Below are 21,732 nucleotides of genomic sequence, written 5' to 3' on the forward strand. Positions count from 1 at the left end.
ATACATTACTTTAATGTAAGATTACTTACAGTCACCAGGAGTTCTTCCTCGTTGAACTTCGCTCCAACCATTTTACCCATCTATTTGCTAGTCGGTGTAAACTAGTTCCTGTACACCATGCCTTCAGAACACATGTGATCTTGCGATTAATACTTTGCCGAATTTTCGTCGAGAAAATAAAATGCTTGCAGACTGTAAAATCACTTAATACTTCTGGTATGTCAGTGTCCATGTGTGCGCATTTACTAAGTATTTTGTGGCTGCAAATATGACCTGGAGGTTTCTCATGTTCGCCTGCCATTAAAATGAATGGGACCCGCCACAAACTTACGGTTCGCCAACATTTGATCGTGTTTGCGCGATCACGTTCGCGAAACGCCACGGCAGATGTTCGTCCATCACTAGTTGGGGTATTGTTTTTCGTTAAATCTTTTTTCTAATATCTTTGCTTGTGTGACAAAATCCTTATGCTTGGTACAGTTTTGCCTGATCCGTTTATACTGGCCGTATGGTCTATTTTTAAGCCATTTTTTTGTGGTGGAAGCTGGTATAATGAAAGTAACTACAAACCGGATTCCAAAAAAGTTGGGACACTAAACAAATTGTGAAAAAAAAACTGAATGCAATGATGTGGAGATGGCAAATGTCAATATTTTATTTGTAATAGAACGTAGATGACAGATCAAACGTTTAATCCGAGTAAATGTATCATTTTAAAGGAAAAATAAGTTGATTCAAATATTCACGGTGTCATCAAATCCCCAAAAAGTTGGGACAAGTAGCAATAATAGGCTGGAAAAAGTAAATTTGAGCATAACGAAGAGCTGGAAGACCAATTAACACTAATTAGGTCAATTGGCAACATGATTGGGTATAAAAAGAGCTTCTCAGAGTGGCAGTGTCTCTCAGAAGCCAAGATGGGTAGAGGATCACCAATTCCTACAATGTTGCGCAGAAAAATAGTGAAGCAATATCAGAATGGTGTTACCTAGCAAAAAATTGCAAAGACTTTGCATCTATCATCATCAACTGTGCATAAAATCATCCAAAGATTCAGAGAATCTGGAACAATCTCTGTGCGTAAGGGTCAAGGCCGTAAAACCATATTGGATGCCCGTGGTCTCCGGGCCCTTAAACAACACTGCACCACAAACAGGAATGCTACTGTAAAGGAAATCACAGAATGGGTTCAGGAATACTTCCAGAAACCATTGTCAGTGAACACAATCCACCGTGCCATCCGCCGTTGCCATCTGAAACTCTACAGTGCAAAGAAGAAGCCATTTCTAAGCAAGATCCACAAGCTCAGGCGTTTTCACTGGGCCAGGGATCATTTAAAATGGAGTGTGGCAAAATGGAAGACTGTTCTGTGGTCAGACGAGTCACGATTCAAAGTTCTTTTTGGAAATCTGGGACGCCATGTCACCCGGACCAAAGAGGACAAGGACAACCCAAATTGTTATCAACGCTCAGTTCAGAAGCCTGTATCTCTGATGGTATGGGGTTGCATGAGTGCGTGTGGCATGGTCAGCTTGCATGCCTGGAAAGGCACCATCAATGCAGAAAAATATATTTAGGTTCTAGAACAACATATGCTCCCATCCAGACGTCATCTCTTTCAGGGAAGACCCTGCATTTTTCAACAAGATAATGCCAGACCAAATTCTGCATCAATCACAACATCATGGCTGCGTATGAGAAGGATCCGGGTACTGAAATCTACCAGTCTGCAGTCCAGATCTTTCACCTATAGAAAACATTTGGCGCATCATAAAGAGGAAGGTGCAACAAAGAAGGCCCAAGACGATTGAACAGTTAGAGGCCTGTTGTCACGGAAGGTGTACAGGAAACAAGACAACACCAAATGAATATATGACTCACTGGATCCAAAACTAAGGAACAAAAAGGGAGACCCCTGCATCAGACCTGGCACTCTCCCTGACTGCTCAGCCTATGCGAAAATCCCAATGGTAGATGATCGCATATCCTCGTACCTCGACTGTATAACACCTGAACACCCTATAATAGTGAGGGGACACGACCACCGGCTCCCTACACTAGACACGGAGGGAGTCAGGGTCACCTGGGATCCAGCAAACAGAAAATCACAAATGAATGTACAACACTTATCTTGTATAAGACTGGGAAATAGGATCAGCATGCACACACACTCCAGGAAGTTGTATAAACCGCACACTAATGCATTATGGGGAGGAGTTTAAAGGGATGCAATCAGTCCAACTGCATGACAGCTAAGAGAGGCTAACGAGATGAGGAACTGAAAACCAAAACAAAGGAAGTTCAAGGAGGAGGTTCTGAAAGGCATCTGTCAGAGCTTCTCAGATGTCTGGTGGTGACAGTACCCCTCCCTCTACGAGTGGACTCCGGACACTCAGAGCCCACCTTCTCAGGATGGGACCTATGGAAAGCCCTGATGAGACGAGTGGCCTTAATGTCCGTCACTGGGACCCACATCCTCTCCTCAGGACCATAACCCTCCCAATGAACGAGGTACTGGAGAGAACCGCGGACAACACAAGAATCCACAATCCTAGAGACCTGAAATTCAAGATTACCATCAACCATAATCGGAGGAGGAGGCAAAGGCGAGGGTACAATGGGTTGAACATAAGGTTTTAATAAGGACTTATGAAAAACACTATGGATCTTCCAAGTCTGAGGAAGATCAAGACGGTAGGCAACAGGATTGATGACAGACAGGATTTTGTAAGGCCCAATAAACTTAGGACCCAACTTCCAGGAGGGAACCTTCAATTTGATATTCTTGGTAGAACACCACACCAGATCACCAACATTCAGGTCTGGACCAGGCACACGTCTCTTATCTGCCACACGCTTATATCTCTCACTCACGCTCATTAGATTATCCTGAATCTTTTGCCAAATAGATGACAAAGACGAGGAAAATCTGTCCTCATCAGGTAAACCAGAAGACCCCTCTCCCGAGACTGTCCCAAACTGCGGATGAAACCCATATTCACCAAAAAATGGTGACTTATCAGAGGACTCCAGATTCTGATTGATGCGCTCTGTCTGGCCATTCGACTGCAGGTGGAAAGCAGAAGAGAATGACAACCAAACCCCAAAGCGAGAACAGAAAGCCTTCCAGAATCTAGAAACAAACTGCGTGCCCCTATCAGAGACTATGCACCAGCGTCTTAGCATTGGGCAAACCAGGAAAAGGGATGAAATGCACCATTTTGCTAAAACGGTCCACCACCACCAGAATCACAGTCTTCCCCGAGGAACGAGGCAGGTCCGTTATGAAGTCCATGGACAGATGTGTCCAAGGACGGGAAGGAATGGGTAAGGGAAGGAGAGAACCTGATGGCCGTGAATGAGGGACATTGGCACGAGCGCAAGTCTCGCAGGCTGCCACAAAACCCTCAACCGACTTATGAAGCGCAGGCCACCAGAATCTCCGAGCAATGAGATCCACTGTGGCTCTTGCCCCCAGGTGCCCAGCAAGGACAGTATCATGGTGTTCCTTAAAAATCTTGTGTCTTAAAGCGAGAGGCACAAACAACCTCCCAGGAGGACAAAGATCAGGAGCCTCTGACTGGGCTACCTGCACCTCTGCCTCCAATTCAGGATAAAGAGCAGAGACCAACACACCTTCAGCCAAAATGGGACCCGGGTCTTCAAAATTCCCAACTCCCGGAAAACAATGTGACAGGGCATCTGCCTTCACATTCTTAACCCCAGGGCGGAACGTGACAACAAAATTAAACCTTGAAAAGAACAAAGACCGTCTGGCCTGTCTCGGGTTCAGACGCTTGGCTGACTCCAAGTAGGCCAGATTTTTATGGTCAGTAAACACGGTAATAGGGTGTCTGGCTCCTTCTAGCCAATGGCGCCATTCCTCAAAAGCCAACTTGATGGCCAACAACTCCCTATCTCCCACATCGTAATTTCTCTCTGCGGAGGAGAGTTTCTTCGAGAAAAAGGCACACGGTCGCCATTTGGCAGGAGAGGAACCCTGAGACAAGACCGCACCCACACCCACCTCAGAAGCATCAACCTCAAGTATGAAGAGTAGAGAAATAACAGGTTGTACCAAGATGGGAGCGGAAGCAAAACTCTCCTTGATATTAGAAAAGGTCTTACGCACCTCTACTGACCAGGAAGAAAAATCTACCCCCTTTCTGGTCATATCAGTGAGTGGTTTAACAACAGAGGAATAATTCAAAATAAACTTCATGTAATAATTGGCAAAGCCCAAAAAACGCATCAGCGCCTTCTGATTCTCAGGAAGCTCCCACTCAAGCACAGCGCGGACCTTCTCGGGGTCCATGCAAAAACCAGAAGCGGAGAGAAGAAACCCCAGAAATGGAATTTCTGGAACCGCAAACACACATTTTTCCAGTTTTGCGTATAATTTTTTCTCCCACAGGATGAGCAAGACCTGACGTAAGTGTTCCTTATGAGTTTTGAAATCAGGAGAAAAAATCAAAATGTCATCCAAATACACTAATACAAATTTTCCCATTAAATGATAAAAAATGCTGTTCACGAAATGCTGAAAAACGGCTGGGGCATTCATTAAACCAAAAGGCATAACCAAATTCTCAAAATGGCCCTCAGGGGTATTGAAGGCCGTCTTCCATTCGTCTCCTTCTCTGACCCTGACCAGGTTATATGCCCCTCTTAGATCTAATTTGGAAAATACTTTAGCCCCAACAATCTGGTTAAACAGGTCCGGGATCAGCGGAAGCGGATAAGGGTCACGAATAGTGATACTGTTCAGCTCCCTGAAATCCAGACAAGGTCTTAAAGAACCATCTTTTTTCTTAACAAAGAAAAAACCAGCGGCAACAGGTGACTTCGAGGGTCGTATGTGTTCTTTTCTCAGACTCTCAGAGATATAAGCACGCATAGCGACCCTTTCAGGTGGGGAGAGATTGTATAAACAAGATTTAGGCAGCTTGGCGCCTGGGATTAGATTAATAGGGCAATCGTACTTCCTGTGCGGGGGCAAATCCTGAACTCCACTCTCAGAGAAGACATCAGAAAATTCTGAGAGAAAAGGTGGTACAGTCTTAGTAGAAACCTCAGAAACAGATGTCGTGAGGCAATTCTCTCTGCAAAAGCCACTCCAACCATTTATTTGCCTCGCTTGCCAATCAATGGTGGGGTTATGTTTAGTGAGCCAGGGTAGCCCTAACACAAGAGGAGTAGGCAATCCGCTAAGGACGAAACATGACACATCCTCGACATGAGCATCACTCACAATTAAACGGATATTGTGAACTATGCCCTTTAATGTTTTCTGAGAAAGTGGAGCGGAATCAATAGCAAAAACAGGAATATCCTTTCCCAAAGTGCATACCTGGAAACCATAAGTTATCGCAAATTGATTATCAATGAGATTGACAGCTGCTCCACTATCTACAAAAATCTCACAAAAAATGTTCTTACTCTCTAGCGCCACCCTGGCAGGCAGGACAAAACGGGAACTACAAGCAAATGGAAAACCTTCAATTTCCACATCAACCCTGCCAATAGTAACAGATGGAACATTTTTAAAAGATTTTTTCCTTTTTGTTTCTTTATTACTCCCAAAAAACTGCTTGAATCTCCTAGAGGGACAAACATTTGCCAAATGATTTATACCTCCAGAACAAAAACAAACATTCCCATGTGGGCTGAATCTTCTATTGTCAGAGGCAATCAACCCCAGCTGCATGGGCTCCTCCTCAGAAGGGGCTGACAGCGACTGAGACCCCTGCACACAGAATGAGACCGCTGCACTGTCCTGGGATTGAGTATGACAGGAAGGAGAGATCTCTCCTCTCTCTCTAAGACGCCTGTCAATAAGAACGGCCTAAGACATAGCAGAGTCCAAGGAGATAGGCCTCTCATGAAAGGCAAATGCATCTTTCAATCCCTCTGAAAGACCATGGCAAAATTGACTTCGGAGTGCAGCATCATTCCAACCAGTATCAGCTGCCCATCTCCATCTGAGCAGTATATCTCTGCGGATTGTTTACCCTGGCATAACAGACATAGTCTAGACTCAGCCAAAGCAATACGATCCGGATCATCATATATCTGACCCAGGGCTAAAAAGAATTCATCCACTGAACGGAGGGGATGTGCCCCCACCGGCAGCGAAAAGGCCCAGGACTGAGCGTTATCCCTGAGCAGCGATATAATGTTCCCCACCCTCCATTCCTCATCACCAGAGGAATGGGGAAGAAGGCGAAAATGGAGTTTGCAAGCCTCTCCGAAAACGTATACGGGAGCGAGATCTTAGGCTCAGAACAAACTCCATGAACGCAAGCTGAACCGGTCACTTGAAACTGAGAAAGAGTCTTACGGAGATCTGCTATCTCCAATGAAAGACCCTGCAAGCGTTCAGTCAAAAGTGAAACCGAATCCATGCTTGAGACGGTTTTGGCGGTTTATAATGTCACGGAAGGTGTACAGGAAACAAGACAACACCAAATGAATATATGACTCACTGGATCCAAAACTAAGGAACAAAAAGGGAGACCCCTGCATCAGACCTGGCACTCTCCCTGACTGCTCAGCCTATGCGAAAATCCCAATGGTAGATGATCGCATATCCTTGTACCTCGACTGTATAACACCTGAACACCCTATAATAGTGAGGGGACATGACCACCGGCTCCCTACACTAGACACGGAGGGAGTCAGGGTCACCTGGGATCCAGCAAACAGAAAATCACAAATGAATGTACAACACTTACTTGTAGAAGACTGGGAAATAGGATCAGCATGCACACACACTCCAGGAAGTTGTATAAACCGCACACTAATGCATTATGGGGAGGAATTTAAAGGGATGCAATCAGTCCAACTGCATGACAGCTGAGAGAGGCTAACGAGATGAGGAACTGAAAACCAAAACAAAGGAAGCTCAAGGAGGAGGTTCTGAAAGGCATCTGTCAGAGCTTCTCAGATGTCTGGTGGTGACACCTGTATTAGAAAAGAATGGGAGAGCATTCCTATTTCTAAACTTTTTTTTTTTTTTAAATATGTTTTATTAATTTATAATGCAAAAATTCATATCCATATTACAATTATAATATTATAAAATCCTTCAGTCCGTAAATTTGTGATTTGCAACATGATTAAGAATAATTTCATGCAAGTATCCATGCTTATGGAGACAAAAAAAAGTACAAATGGAGATCTCACTTGCTGGGGGAAAGGCGGGATACGTCCGTCATCCACAGCCTAATAAGGCAAAACAAACACACAGAGCATCCCACTTGACATATTATTGTCTATACAGGGGAAAAAGGTCAGGGGCCCTCAGCCCGGGCGGCAACCAGGGAGCGAGCGCGCGCCCCGCGCTCTCTCCCCCGATCATAGGCAGGAAATTGACAGGATTGACAATCATGTAGCCATTCATCCAGTGCTCACATTGACCGTACGTAGCGGGCCTACTGTGATCTTTGATCGCAAGCATTTCATAAAACAAATTTGAGGGTCCAGCAGTCTTCCATCGCAGTAGAGAAGGAACCTCTTGCATATTTTGCTGCCTCATCCCCATGTAGTTAAATTAAGAGTTTAATGCCCGACTTAACCGTAGCTCACATATGTCCACACTAGTGTCTCGCATATAAAGGGACTCAACTCGAGTATCACTCGGTGATCACCGGCATTTAGGGAAGATATAAACATGAGCACTACCTAAAACCGGCTCTGTCCCGCTAAGAGAACACCTCTTGGTGCCCATACAACATGTGTCATATCACTGCCTGCAGTCGAGCCACATGTCTGTCATAGAGAGCCGCGTCCTAGGGCACACCCATTCGCCGGGCTGCCCAATATCCCGGGCCCCGGGTCCCCACCCGTAACCGGCACGGTGTCATGGTTCAATTAAAAATTTTGGTTTGTTTAAAATTTTTTAACCATTGTTTAATGCCGGAAGGTCCTGCCATCCCCCAGCATTCCTAGAGATACTCCAGTTCCCAAATGCAACTTCACCTCCTTTACTATTTATGATTCATATAGAAAAAACCGGGCCAATAGGATCATTCCCAACCCACCCCGCCCAGCCCCCCCCCCCCCCCACCTTGCAGGAGAAAGAAGAAAAAAAAAAAAAAAGAGAAAATAAAATAACCCAGATTAATTATTTAAGCTTGTCCCAGTCTGCCCACAGTTTGCCCCACTTTAGATAGGATCCTCTTTGTTTATACAAAATCCTCTCATAACTTTTCACTTTCTCAACCAAGCTTAACCAATGGTTGCAGTCTGGAGCAGAAGAGCAAAACCATAATCTGGAAATGAGAAGCCTGGCCAAAAACATTACTTTAGTCAATAGTTGGCGTTTTATAGGCTGGTAATTAATCTCTGATAAATCTCCCAGGACCCATATCCTGGGGGACAGAGGGATAGCAATATTAAGTTTACGAGCCAAGTTAATTTGGACCGATCTCCAATAGCTGCTCACCATTGGGCAGTCCCAAAACAGATGTAAATGATCTGCCTCGGAATCGCCACAGCGTGGGCAGTCAGAGGAGACTCTAAGTCCTCTCCTATATAACCACAAAGGTGTCACATATATTTTGTGCAAAATATTAAATTGTACAACAGTGTGATTAAAGTTGTGTGAAACAAATTTTAAGCTTTCCCCTATATTCTCCCAATTTGGGGGACCCATCTCTCGAAGTACAGAAGACCAGGATCTTTGTCCTGGAGAAAGAACACCCAAAAAAAATCCTTTCATTAAGTGTCTATAACAATGTGATATTTTAATTCTCGTGACAGCTTTTTTACAGAGTAAGTCATGTAAAAATTGGGGAGTATCTATAGAAAGAAGGTGACTATTCAAAGTACTAGAAAGTGCTGACCTCAATTGAAAGTATGCATACCAAGCCACCTCACCCAGGTTTGTTCTTTGCCTTAGCTCCGTCGGGGACAGGATTTGTCCGCCGCTAACCACCTGGTATAAGTACTGAACATTCTTAGTCCTCCAATACTGCAACAACCCAAATCCCCTAACTCCAAGAGCTTTGAGTTATGCCATAATGGAGTACAGATAAGTGATGCCTTGACTCCACACCAGCTCCTTATAACCAGCCACGTCTTTATAGCCATTCTGCAAAAGAGTGTATACCCAATCTGTGGATTTGATAGGTAATCGGACTCCAGTACAGTAAAAAAATCCGGAAAACCTGAGTCTTTCACCACTCTGTTGCAGAAATGGCTACTTTCCCAATCATTAAAAAAGCAAAGTTGAGAGGCCACAAAATAGCCCTTAAAATAAGGGAGGTTAAGACCTCCCTGATTATAGGGCATGGAAAAATAGAGTGCCTTCAGTCTCACGCGCTTCCTCCCCCATAATAGATCATTAAGCATCCGCTCTATCAATCTAAAATACTTGTCCGTGATCCATACAGGCGAGTTGCGAAGGACATAAAGAACCTGGGGCAACACTACCATTTTTATTAGAGAGATTCTATCCGCTCTTGCGGGCAAGATTTTTTGCCATATCTTAATTTTGGCCCTCAGCTTTTTCAACAGGGGAATCAAATTGAGTTGTAGGTATTCTTGAGGTTTGGCAGAAACTGAAATCCCCAGGTATTTTATTAAATCAGAAATTGTTAGCTGATTGTCCCAGTCGCCTCGCAACTCATCTATAGGGAGGAGAACAGTCTTCTCCCAGTTAATCTGCAAACCAGACGGAGCAGAAAAAGAGCCCACCAAATCCATTATTCGAGGAAGAGTGGTTTCTGTTTGATGGACAAAAACCAAGATATCGTCTGCATAGAGGGATACACGATCATGCTTCCCCATTACACCGAAGCCAGACACCTGCAAGTCTTGCCTAATACTAACTGCTAAGGGTTCAATATAAATATTAAACAAGAGGGGGGAAAGAGGGCATCCTTGACGAGTGCCTCTTCCTAGGGAAAAACTCTCAGTGATCGTATCATTAATCCTAATCCTGGCAACTGGAGAGCCATATAATAACTGCACCATCGACATAAATCTCGGACCAAAACCCATTTTTTTCATCACCTCCCAGAGAAAAATCCACTCCACCCTGTCGAAGGCTTTAGTAGCATCCAACGACAGGATGGAGCGGGAGCCGCACCCCGGGGACTGAATATTCAAAAATAACCTATGCAAATTATGATGGGTGCCTCTCTTTGGCATAAAGCCATTTTGGTCTGGGTGGATAATGGTGGATATAACCTATTTCTAAACTTGAGAAACTGGTCTCCTAGGTCCCCAGACGTCTGTTGAGTGTTGTAAGAAGAAGGGGAGATGCCCCACAGTGGTGAAAATGGCCTTGTCCCAACTTTTTTGGCATTTGTTCACACCATTTTCTCAGTTTAAACTTTCGTTCTGTGATTTATGTTTTATTCTGAATTAAATATTAGAAGTTGGCACCTCCACATCATTGCATTCAGTTTTTATTCACGATTTGTATAGTGTCCCAACTTTTTTGGAATCCGGTTTGTATTAGTGTCAACAGCTTTTGTCATTAGGGTGTTTTCTTGATTAGTGATAACGATTAGTAATGAACGGCAGGGGTCATATTCAAATCGATTGATTGTGATATTTCATAAATATTTTGTAAAATATTTGTCATATATTCACAAATTTGTATATTTGTTATATTTTACATTCTTTTTTTAACGGTAAAATCGGCAAGGTAATGATTGCATAATATGTGAATATTACACACGCAATACATGGTGTGGGTCAAAAACTAATATATAGCACTATAGAATATAGTGCTATATATTCGTTTTTAGGATATTTGTCATTTTTTACATCTTAACACATAATTCCTCCCTGCTTCTTGCTTGTGGGCCAATGAGTCATTGGCCCACAAGCAACTTAAGCATGGAGGAATCATGACTTCAGATGGAAAAAAAATATTCAATATAGTGCTATATATTTGTAATGACAAATATGTGTCAATTTTTTCCATCTTAAGTCAGGATTCCTCCTCGCTTAAGTTGCTTGTGGGCCAATGACTCATTGGCCCACAAGCAAGAAGCAAAGAGGAATCGTGTTCAGATGGAAAAAAATGACGAATATTCATCATTACGAATATATAGCACTATATTCTAAATATTTGCAAATTCTCGAAGTGCCAATATTCGAGATTAAAATTCGCTATTCAAATATTCACGCTAAACCCTAATAACGATGTCTAAAAATTCTATCATTTCCTTGCAAAATTTTGAGGTAAAAGTGATACCCCAATCTGTGTGGTTTAGGCTATTGCAGAACTGTAGAGCCGACTCCTTGTATATATCCTCTGAAGTGGATGATGTTGTCCTTAAAGGTTTGGTGGCCCCAAATGTGTATCTCTTTAAATTCTCCCATAAAGAGGTTTGTGAAGGATGGCGCTACTCGCGTCCTAATAGCAGTCCCAATGCATCGGTGGTAAATATTATTATTGTATATGAAATAGTTGTTTTTCAGGATAAATAGGAGACCTTCACATACAAAGTCTATATGTTGTGGTTTGAGGAATTAATATTTTTGGAGGGTGCTCTTTACGCAACTGATGCCTAATTTGTGATGCATATTAGAGTATAGAGCAGTTACATCGAGGGTGAGGAGGCCATAACTGGGTGACCATTCTATTGTTTGTAATTCGCAGATGAGTTGGCTGGAATCATGTAAATAACTGGGTAATTGTTTTACATATGGTTGTCAAGGTATTATGATAAATTGCTTGTGGCGCACTTAGTATTGGAGACTATGGGGCGTCCGGGCGGATGTGCTGTATTTTTGTGTATTTTTGGTAAGTGGTAAAAGTATGGGGTACATGGAGTTTTTTGACGTTAGGAAGTTTTTCTCTTTTTTGTTTATGTATTGGTTTGTGAATGCTTGTTTCATTAGTGTGTTCAGTTTTTTAGTTTGCTCTGGGAAGGGGTCTTCCATGGTTTTCTCATAGTAGCAGGTATTGCCTAGGATGTTCTTGGCTTCTTGTTCATAGTCTTGAACGTTCTGTAGTACAATTCCACCCCCTTTGTCAGCTGGGAGTATGATTATGTTATTGTTCTTTTTTTAAGTTATTGAGGGCTGCTCTCTCTCTTTTAGATACGTTTCCTTTGTAATCTAATGCATTTATATTATTTGTTTTTAATTTTAATTCCTGAGAGATTAATTCAAAGAATGTGGGAATAATGTGTCCCTGACTTTGTATGGGGAAGAAATTGGATTTGGGTCTGACATCCAAGTGCCTATATGTGGGGCTTTCGGGGATGTCTAGATTGTTTTTTTATGGTCTTGTTTGGAATATTTTTGATCTGTTCTATCTCAAAATGTCTTCTGAGGGTAAGATTTCTCCTGAATTTCTGTATGTCAATGTATAGTTCCATGGGGTTTACCCTATTGTCGGGGCAGAAGGAGAGAACTTTCTATAGTAATTTCATTTCATAGGGTGGTGGTGGTGGAACTCATTGGTGTTTTTCAAGTTTTTGTTTTCTGTATGCCTCACCTTTTTCCACATAGTTTTTTTCTTTTTCCTGGTGTGGGTTTGTAATACTGGGTGATTTTGGAGTGACAGCGTTTTGGGGGGCCTGGGGTGGGGCTGTGGTTCGCATTTGCCGAGCATAAAAAAGGCACCAAAGTACAAGACAATATTGTCGACAACAAAAGTATTAGTTGAGAAAGCGGATGAGGTTGCATGTTAATGGGTGGGTGGAACTTGAGGACTAGTGGGTGAGAGGGTAAGGTCTAAAGTGAGGTCATTGATGTCAGCGGATGGAGTCTCAGTCGCTGAATTTGTTTGGTTGTCTAGCACAGTTGCCTGATGAGAAGCGGTGAGTGATCAGAGCAGGGTGTTTTGGAGCATTCTCAGTATCTGCTTGTATTTTGTATATAAGGACACTGCACAGTACCACTTCTCCTGACAAATATGCGCCACAGCATTTCATAATAATAGCAAAAGTTGTTTTCTACCAGGGATTCTGTTGGAATTTCCTGCTGCCTGTCTTTCAGCCAGCATGAATCTCCTGATGGGTCCCATTCAAATAAATATGAAGACATCAGAAGAAATTAACGATGGGGGGCTGCACGGGGCCCACCAATGCATTTAAACAGCCCTCAATCTGAAGGCACCATGTTTTAGAGCAGGAGGAGCTGAGTGGGGCAGATTGATTTTGTTAAACTGAATATTCTGTGTATGCGTATACAGATGTAGCTGTCAGTCAATGATAGCTTTACACGGCGCTGGTCTTAAGTTAAAAAAAGGAGGTTTTAATATACGAATTACAAGTTTTACAGATCTCCCCCCCCCCCCTTCACAAAACTATAATATATATCAACCTGCTTAGCTTCTCCTGCTCTATAACATGCTGCCTGTAGATTGCATTGCACCTTGTGGTTATAGGTCCTCTTTAAAACATTGTTTCATTACTTGTTATGAATTAGCAAATCAATATTCAGTTTTATTGCCTTTGGTCATTAGTTGTGAGAATATAAAAACAAAAACAAAACCTGTAAGATGAGGAATGTAAGACTCAAGAATAGTAAAAGTTAGAAGATTTAATTTGATGATAGTTCCTATTAGTATTATATAGGGCTTGAAGTCTTTCAATTGTGCAGTTTTTCCCTTTTATATAAAGGTAATGGAGCACTCTTGAAATTAAAACTTTTGAGATTTAGAAAAAAAATATTGTGATAGTGTCACTGGTAAATTTCCTTTGAAGAAATAAAACATATTGAGACATACAAAGATTTCATCAAGCTACTTTTCCCCTATTAACATAAATAGTTTTCTTCTCAGCTGGAAGTAGACATGAGCCAGGTAAATATTTAACAGAAGATGAATAAAAGCATATGGGTAGGAAAAACCTACAAAGTTTGGTCCGCCAATATTGTGGAAAGCTTTCTGGTGAACCACCACCTGCACACGGTGAACACAGGGATCTGACGATGACATTGATCGATTTAACAGTAGGAAGGTGTTAATGATATGCAGCTGTGATGGCTGAGCCACTTCACACTAATTAGCATTTTCATTCATCATCTTAACATTTATCATTATGAGGGGAATGCCAGATCTAATTAAAGTCTTGGCTAACAGGTTGACATGGGAGCTCAGTCACTACTTACAGTGAAGAAAATATGGGGAACTTTACAGAAGGAAATGCACCAACCTTATACCAAACCCAATTAACTTAATTTCTGAACTAAACCAGTTGAGGCTCCTTTATTTTAATTAACTGACTCCTTTAAATAACATCTATGTCACCCTCTTTAAGAAGCATCTACCATGGGACTGTGGCAGTGTGTTAAGTATAACTAGTACATTTTTATTTTGTTTGTGTTAGAGCCTTTTAGAAGTCTGGGCAAAAAGAGACAATGTGATAATATATGGTTATTGTTAGAGATGAGCAAATTTCTAAAAAATTAGATTTGTCCAGTTCGCTGAATTTTCAGAAAAAAATTGCTTCGATCTGAATATATTCAGGATAAATCGTGATAAAAAAACGGTTATTTATGGGCTCCATAGAGCCTTTATACGGGTGTAGAACACTATGCCTTGCAGTAACACGCATAGGGAGTGTGCTTGAGTAGTGAAATAATACTGTCAGTCAGTATGACATGCAGATGACAGGTTTCGCTATTAGAATCACTGCACGCTTCAATTATTTGGGCAATCACGGGGCCAAAACTGACCAAAAAACTCAAGTATTAACTCAGCCTTACAGGTCCTTGTTAGCGTCAAGAAAAAGTGCACTCCTTTTATACCCTTGTCAGCTGATTCCACATACATGTCTACAGAACCTGTTCTAGTACACGCCTGTGATGAAAGCACCTTCGTCACTGGGAGTTGGAGAGGCCTGGCTTGCCAGCCTCTTGCCCTGTGACTATTGTCCCTGGGACACTATTTGGGCATATTAAATTTTAGAGGGACTGTTTCTGCCCCTTGGACTTTTTACTCGAACAGAGTCAACATGTGGCGGCGGCCATCTTAAATTGCCCAGCAGTGTTTTGCTATTGAGTGTATGGAACTATTTTTAGCATGGGACCATGTGCACGGTGGGGCAAAAATAGGACTTCCAGGAAACTCCTGAACCCCTGAACCAATCTGGGTGATTTTTGGATAGTTTTTTCACCCAGTTCGAGGCTATTAGGGGATGTGACTTTTATGGGGATATGTGGTGTTTTGGGGTGTTTTCTGTGGTTGGGAAAAATGTGTGTTTTCTGCCTGTAAATGATTAATTCCATTGTGTTTGTTAAATATATCACAGGCATAGGTGCATTGTGTTTGTTAAATATATCACAGGCAATACCCATTGTGTTTGTTCATTGTGTCACAGGCAATGCCATTGTGTTTGTTGAATGTATAGTTTTTGTGTTTAAACTGTAAAACTGTAAAGGATTGGCTGCTATGTTATGTCCTCAGTTCCCAACCAGGTCCACGTGGGTGGTAACCTTGTGTGCTTGTGTGGTCATTAAAGAGTTCCTGTTTTACCGTCAACAAAGAGCCTCGTATCATGTGTGCAGGGATTGCTATACGCTGTATACTCCCCTGGCTATAACCCCTAGCTCTTGTAAGAGCTGTTCCTGTTCCTTGTTCTTGCATCGCTCTCAGAAGGAAGAGAGGTTCACCCACTGGAAGCTGAATCCCGGTCTTGGATGCAGCGTGGGTGGAGGACGGCGAGACTCAAACCAAGCTGCAGTGGTTCTTGGGGTCTGTGGTGGTTATGTTGTCAAGTGGAGTACTTGGAGCCCTCGGGAAGCACTAGGAGCATCCATCAACGGAGATACCCAGTCGGGGTGCCAGGCGCTCCGTTACAACGCCTATTCAAGTAGAGCCCCAACAGAGTGAAGAGGGTGTAAGCAGTCACTGATTATTGTGCCCTTCCTCTGATCCGACACAACAATAACCCACAAAAAACTGATCCTGTCTGGGGAGCATATGCCTTCACTCAGTCAGCATTTGCTTTGTAATCCATGAGTATTGGTAATGCCCAAAAAACAGGAGTGGATCTAAAACAGAGATGACACGTGAAGGTAATATTTGCATGTCTTTGTTTTGTACCCACTCCTGCTTTTGGCTACCAAATCATAAGCCAATTATGATGCTACTATACGGGCCTTACAGCTGCTACAGAGACAGGATCCGTTGTGCATCTCTTTTTTCCTTCATTCTGACCGATCAGAAGAAAGGTAAAATAAATGGTGATTTCAAGAAGGCCAAACAAGGACAATAGCAACCCAGTCATAAAGTGGGGAGGATGCAAATAGCATGAGAAGTCAACACAGTGGCCCTATGTGGTGAAGTGGAACTAGCATGTTGAGACCACCAAGTGGCACAATGACAGGGTCTGGAGGTGCCGGCAGCATTGCACAATGAGAAAATGTGGAGGTGAAAGCAGCAGTATGATTAGGCTACAGGGTGGCACGGCAACATAGTGTGGAGATGGCAGTATCAGGAGGCCACAGAGTGGCAAGGTGACATAGTGTGGAGATGGCAACAACAGCAGAATGATACCACAAAGTGGAAAGGTGACATAGTGTGGACATGGCAGCATTAGGAGGTCACAGAGTGGCAAGGTGAAATAGTGTGGAGACTGTAGCAACAGCAGCAGCATGATACCACAGAGTGGCAAGTTGACATAGTGTGGAGATGGCAGCATTAGGAGGCCACAAAGTGGCATGGTGATAAAGTGTGGACATGGCAGCAACAGCAGCAGCATGATACCACAGAGTGGCACGGTGACATAGTGTGGAGATGGATGAACTACGTAATCTGATGCATCCGGCATTGGTGGGTGGAAATCCTGGCTGATCCACGCCTGATTCATCTTGACAAAAGTAAGTCTCTACACATTTTGGGAGGGTAGGCAAGTTCTTTTTGGGTAACTATGGCCCTTGCCGCACTAAACACCTGCTCTGATGCCACACTACTGGCCGGGGAAGACAGCTTTTCCAGGGCAAACTCGGCCAGTTGCAGCCACAAATCCAGTTTGGCTGTCCAGTAGTCCAGCAGATCTTTTATGATGGCTGGCAGGGTGCTGTCAAAGTATGCCACCATCTGCTGGTTCAGGTCCTGCTCCAGGTCTACCTGCTGCTGGTGAGTAGTTTCTTCATCCATCAACCAATCAAGAACTGCTGGGTTGCTGGTTAAGACACGACTGCTAGCTGACATGTGGACTTGAGGCCTCGGGAAGAAACCCCTGCTGCCACGCCCCTTTACTCTGCGACCTGTGCCTGCGTCAGAATCATTTACACCTCTGACACTCCCCTGTGCAGAGCCTGGCACTTCTCTGTCTGACATACTTTTATTTAAACTAAACAAATTCAAAGCAAATTAAAACAACTCTAAAAGCGCCAAATATATATATACAGTACATTTTTTTTTTTTTACTGAGATAGGCAACTAAACTAAAATTTCTAATTGGAAACAAAATTATTTCAGCGTAAATAACAGCAAAAGTAAACTGCGTATATATTTCTCGTATTGGACTAAAATAGGCCGCTAAACAGATTCTAAGAAAATAACAGAAAAGGTGAACTGCTAATATTTTTCTCTTTTTTTCTAGAAATATGACAAGAAATGATTTCAGCACAAATAACACCAAATGTGAACTGTGTCTATTTTCTTGTATTGTACTGAAATATGACAATACACACTTTTGGTGCAAATAACATCAAATATGAACTAAGTCTATTTTTCTCTTTTTCTCTAGAAATATGGCAATAAACGCTTTTAGTGCAAATAACACCAAATGTGAACTGTCTATTTTTCTCGTATTGCAGTGAAATACGACAAGTGCTTTTAGCGCAAATAACAGCAAATATGACATTAGTCTCTTTATCTCTAGAAATATGGCAATAAACACTTTTAGCAAATAACACCAAATGTGAACTAAGTATATTTTTCTCTTTTTTTTTCTAGAAATATGGCAATAAACGCTTTTAACAATAAAATTATATTAGCAAAGACAGGTGCACTATGTGGTCTTACTAAACCCTCAAACTGATGTAAAAGCTTTTAGCGCAAATAACACCAAATATGAACCAAGTCTATTTTTCTCTTTTTCTTTAGAAATATGGCAATAAACGATTTTAGAGCAAATAACACCAAATGTGAACTGCTTCTATTTTTCTCGAATTGTAGTGAAATATGACAATAAACTCTTTTAGCACAAATAACACCAAATGTGAACTGCATCTATTTTTCTTGCATTTTAGTCAAATATGATAATTAACACTTTTAGCACAAAAATAAAACCAAATGTGAACTGCATCTATTTTTTCGTATTGTAGTGAAATATGACAAGAAATGCTTTCAGAGCAAATAACACCAAATGTGAACTGTGTCTATTTTTCTCGTATTATAGTGAAATATGACAATAAACGCTTTTAGTGCAAATAACAGCAAATATGAACAAAAGTGACCTGCGTAACTATCTCTCATATTGTATTGAAATAGGCCACTAAATTATATCAGTGCAGTTAACAGCAAAAGTGACATGTGTATATATTAATCTTTTTCCATAGATAAAAGCCACTAAAGACTTTTCAACATGGCACTTGCACCCCAATAACTAATTGCTGGAATGACAGAGCTGTATTATTAGACTATCTGGATCCCCAAGTAATGCTTCCCTGCACTTGTAAATCACTTTTTTTCACAATGAGGATTTTCCTATGACTCTCCCTAGCATCTGCACACGTCTGTCCCTGCTTGTGAAATGATTCCTCTCACTATCCTTTCCCTGCACTAGTAAATCACTTCTTTCCTTTTTTTTTAACAATTTGTTTTTATTTCACTCTCCCTAGCTCCTGCATACACATCTGTCCCTGAACAAAGTACGATAGTGAATGGCAAACTCTAATATGGCCGCCGTATTTATAGGGCTGTGACATCACCGGGATGGCTGGTTGCTGATTGGCTGCATACATGGCATTATGGGCTATCCTGCATTCACAGAGTTCCTTGCCCCATGTCCTCACACGTGTAGAAGCAATTTTAGCCGCCATTGTAGCCAGCTAGCCGCCATGTTAGGAAACATTGTGATTTGTTAGCACGAAGCACAAGGAAATTCTCTTTCATTTAGAATCAAAATTTTCATGAAATTCGGAATGAATTCGACTTTGTCAGCTTTGATTTGCTCATCTCTAGTTATTGTCACTGGAAGGTGTAAGAATGTGTATATGAAAGCATGTAGTTACTATGGAAAATGCAAGAAGCACTGGTGTAAAACTACTGCACACATATGTGAACCCATTAAATGAATGCCATGTCTGTGGTTATAAATGGTTATCAGATGCATGGTGCTGGAGGATTGACATGCCATTATGGTTGTCAAGCCAATCAGATGTAAAAGTATGTCATGAAACATATTATCTGTTAAACCACCACATTTGTTGTGAGATATGACTTCAAAGTTGATAGTTATAAAACACCGGACAATAAGGTGGAGTTTTAATAAATCGCCTCCTAAGTAAATATTTGCATGAATTTTTTAACCCTCTCCTTTAACAAAGATGTACTTACCTCTAGTACTACTGGCTTACATTACGTTCAAAAAAGGGCAATGGTGGAGGGAATGTACTTTAAAAAGAATGTATTACCTTGATTTTCACTAATTTAAAATAGTAAAATGTATTATTTTTCTTTAACCTGATTTTATTTTCTGATTTCCTTTAAAGACCAGCTCTCTTATTGACATTGCATACCTAACTAATTTAATTCAAATTTACACTTAGTAGTCATTCGATTAGTAAAAAAAAAAAAAATATTAAATACGTTTTCCAGGAGTTTAGGGACCTACTTAAAAAGGGACCAAATCCTGGAAAACCCTGTTAAGGTCTGTGGTTATAAATCTTTTTCGCTCCAGCCTTGGTTTCAAGATGATCAATAACCTATATAAAAGACAAAGATAGTAGAATTGGTGATCAATAATTGCTTTGCTTATGTTTAGTAATCTTGGTTACTCCAACCCATCACACTGCTAAGCCCTAATCCCATCATCCCACTAGGACCCACCATCAGCTGAGCAGTGCCATCTGAGATATTCTGCTCCTGCTCTACAGCTGGGAAGGGCCTTCCCCCAGCCACTGTGCAGTTGGACTGACTACACAGGTAGCCAACTGCCCTGGCCAGCAGGGGTCCTCCCTGATCTCTGGGGTCCCAAGCACTTGCTTGGTTTGTGAGGCTCTAAAGTCCCACCTATAAGCAGGCAATATTATTGTGCATTTAAGTGTTTAGAAAAAAAAAAAATATATATATATATATATATATATTTACATAACCCACCCTTGTATTACCATATTTTTCGCCCCATAAGACGCACTTTTTCTTCCCCCAAAAGGGGGGAGAAATGCCCCTGCGTCTTATGGGGCGAATGCTTGCAGTTTTACATCGCAAGCTGCGATGTAGGAGCGAGCGGGGACTCTGGGAGGGACTGGGAGGAGGATCTGGGGGCTGGCAATAGCGGCGTCGCGGTGCAGTCACTGTACTATAGCCCCGCCCCGCCGCTCAGGTATACTAATATAAGATGTCATATTCAATTAATAGTTATTAAACATGCCCCATCACTCCTATTACTACCTTACATCCTAATTGCTTCTGTAGAATTCAGGCAGGCAGGTCGGGCAGCCGGAGAGTCTCTCACTGACGTCACTTGCCTGCGCCGCCTGCTTCATTCATAAAGTAGGCGGCGCAGGCACGTGACATAACAGTGTCCGTCATCCACAGATCCCCCCATAACAGTGTCCGTCGTCCACAGATCCCCCCATAACAGTGTCTGTCATACACAGATCCCCCCCATAACAGTGTCAGTCATACACAGATCCCCAGTAATAGTGCCATCCACAGACCACCATTAGTTCCAAACCCACCAAACACAGCACACCTTTTGGTTAAAAATATTTATTTTCTTATTTTCCTCCCCAAAAACCTAGGTGCGTCTTATGGGGCGAAAAATACAGTATGGGGCGAAAAATACAGTAGATTATTATACACAAGAACTGCAAAAAGGTCACTATGAATAGGAAATACTGAACTTGAAAGCTGTTTGCTAGGGTGCCATTTCATCTAGTAGCTTTAAATCAGCTGCTTGTAAACACTATCAATACCTTTGGCTGTCATAGTCAACAGCCCCATGAGTGTGTAAAGCGAAGCTTTTTATCTTTTATCTTGGTATTTGTGTCCACACAAGTCAAATAAATAATGCAATAAAACCTGAGAAAATCAAAACACCATCCTCTGCCAAAAAAAGAGAAAAAAGATGCTATCATACAAAATAAAAAAAGAAATGCAGGTTTGTAGATAAGTACCATGTCTATCCAGAATGTAAATTATACTGGCTGGTACTTTACTCTGTAGCTGTGGTTGTGCAGTCATTAAGTTTAACAAGCGAGGGGAAAAAAAAACAAAAAAAACGTACAAAGTCTGGCATATAAAAGAGAAAAAACTACTTTAAACAACTTGTTTTCCCTGCCTGCTTTTTGTGATAAGGGAATTGTCATGTGAATGCTGTCAGCTTTGTGCCATATGTTCCAGGAAACCAGGGACCCTTGAAGAAGAACCTCTGAATTATTGATCAATGATTAGCAAATGCAATCGAAATTGTAGACTTGATGTTGTGCAGGGATTTATAATTTATGAGTGGACAAAATAGGAGGTAGCAGAGGTAGCGGTAGGTGATTTCAGCCCCCATATTGATTACTTAAAACATCAGGAGGTAAGTGTAGTGTGACAGACAGAACAAAACCTGACAGCTTACTGCCTGTCCATCACCA

The 21,732-nt window shown here is 41.9% G+C and overlaps 1 long non-coding RNA gene across 1 annotated transcript in view; it reads right to left on the reverse strand.

The window, feature by feature from the left end:
- LOC122937767 overlaps window positions 1–19,851 on the reverse strand; it is a 42,280-nt gene extending 22,429 nt beyond the window's left edge. The window contains exon 1 of the long non-coding RNA XR_006389913.1: window positions 19,761–19,851. This is a non-coding gene — a long non-coding RNA (uncharacterized LOC122937767). The remainder of the gene's footprint in view (window positions 1–19,760) is intronic.
- Between the last annotated feature and the right edge of the window lie 1,881 nt (window positions 19,852–21,732).

This window comes from Bufo gargarizans, chromosome 5 (genome assembly GCF_014858855.1).
Source record: "Bufo gargarizans isolate SCDJY-AF-19 chromosome 5, ASM1485885v1, whole genome shotgun sequence".
NCBI lineage: Eukaryota > Metazoa > Chordata > Amphibia > Anura > Bufonidae > Bufo > Bufo gargarizans.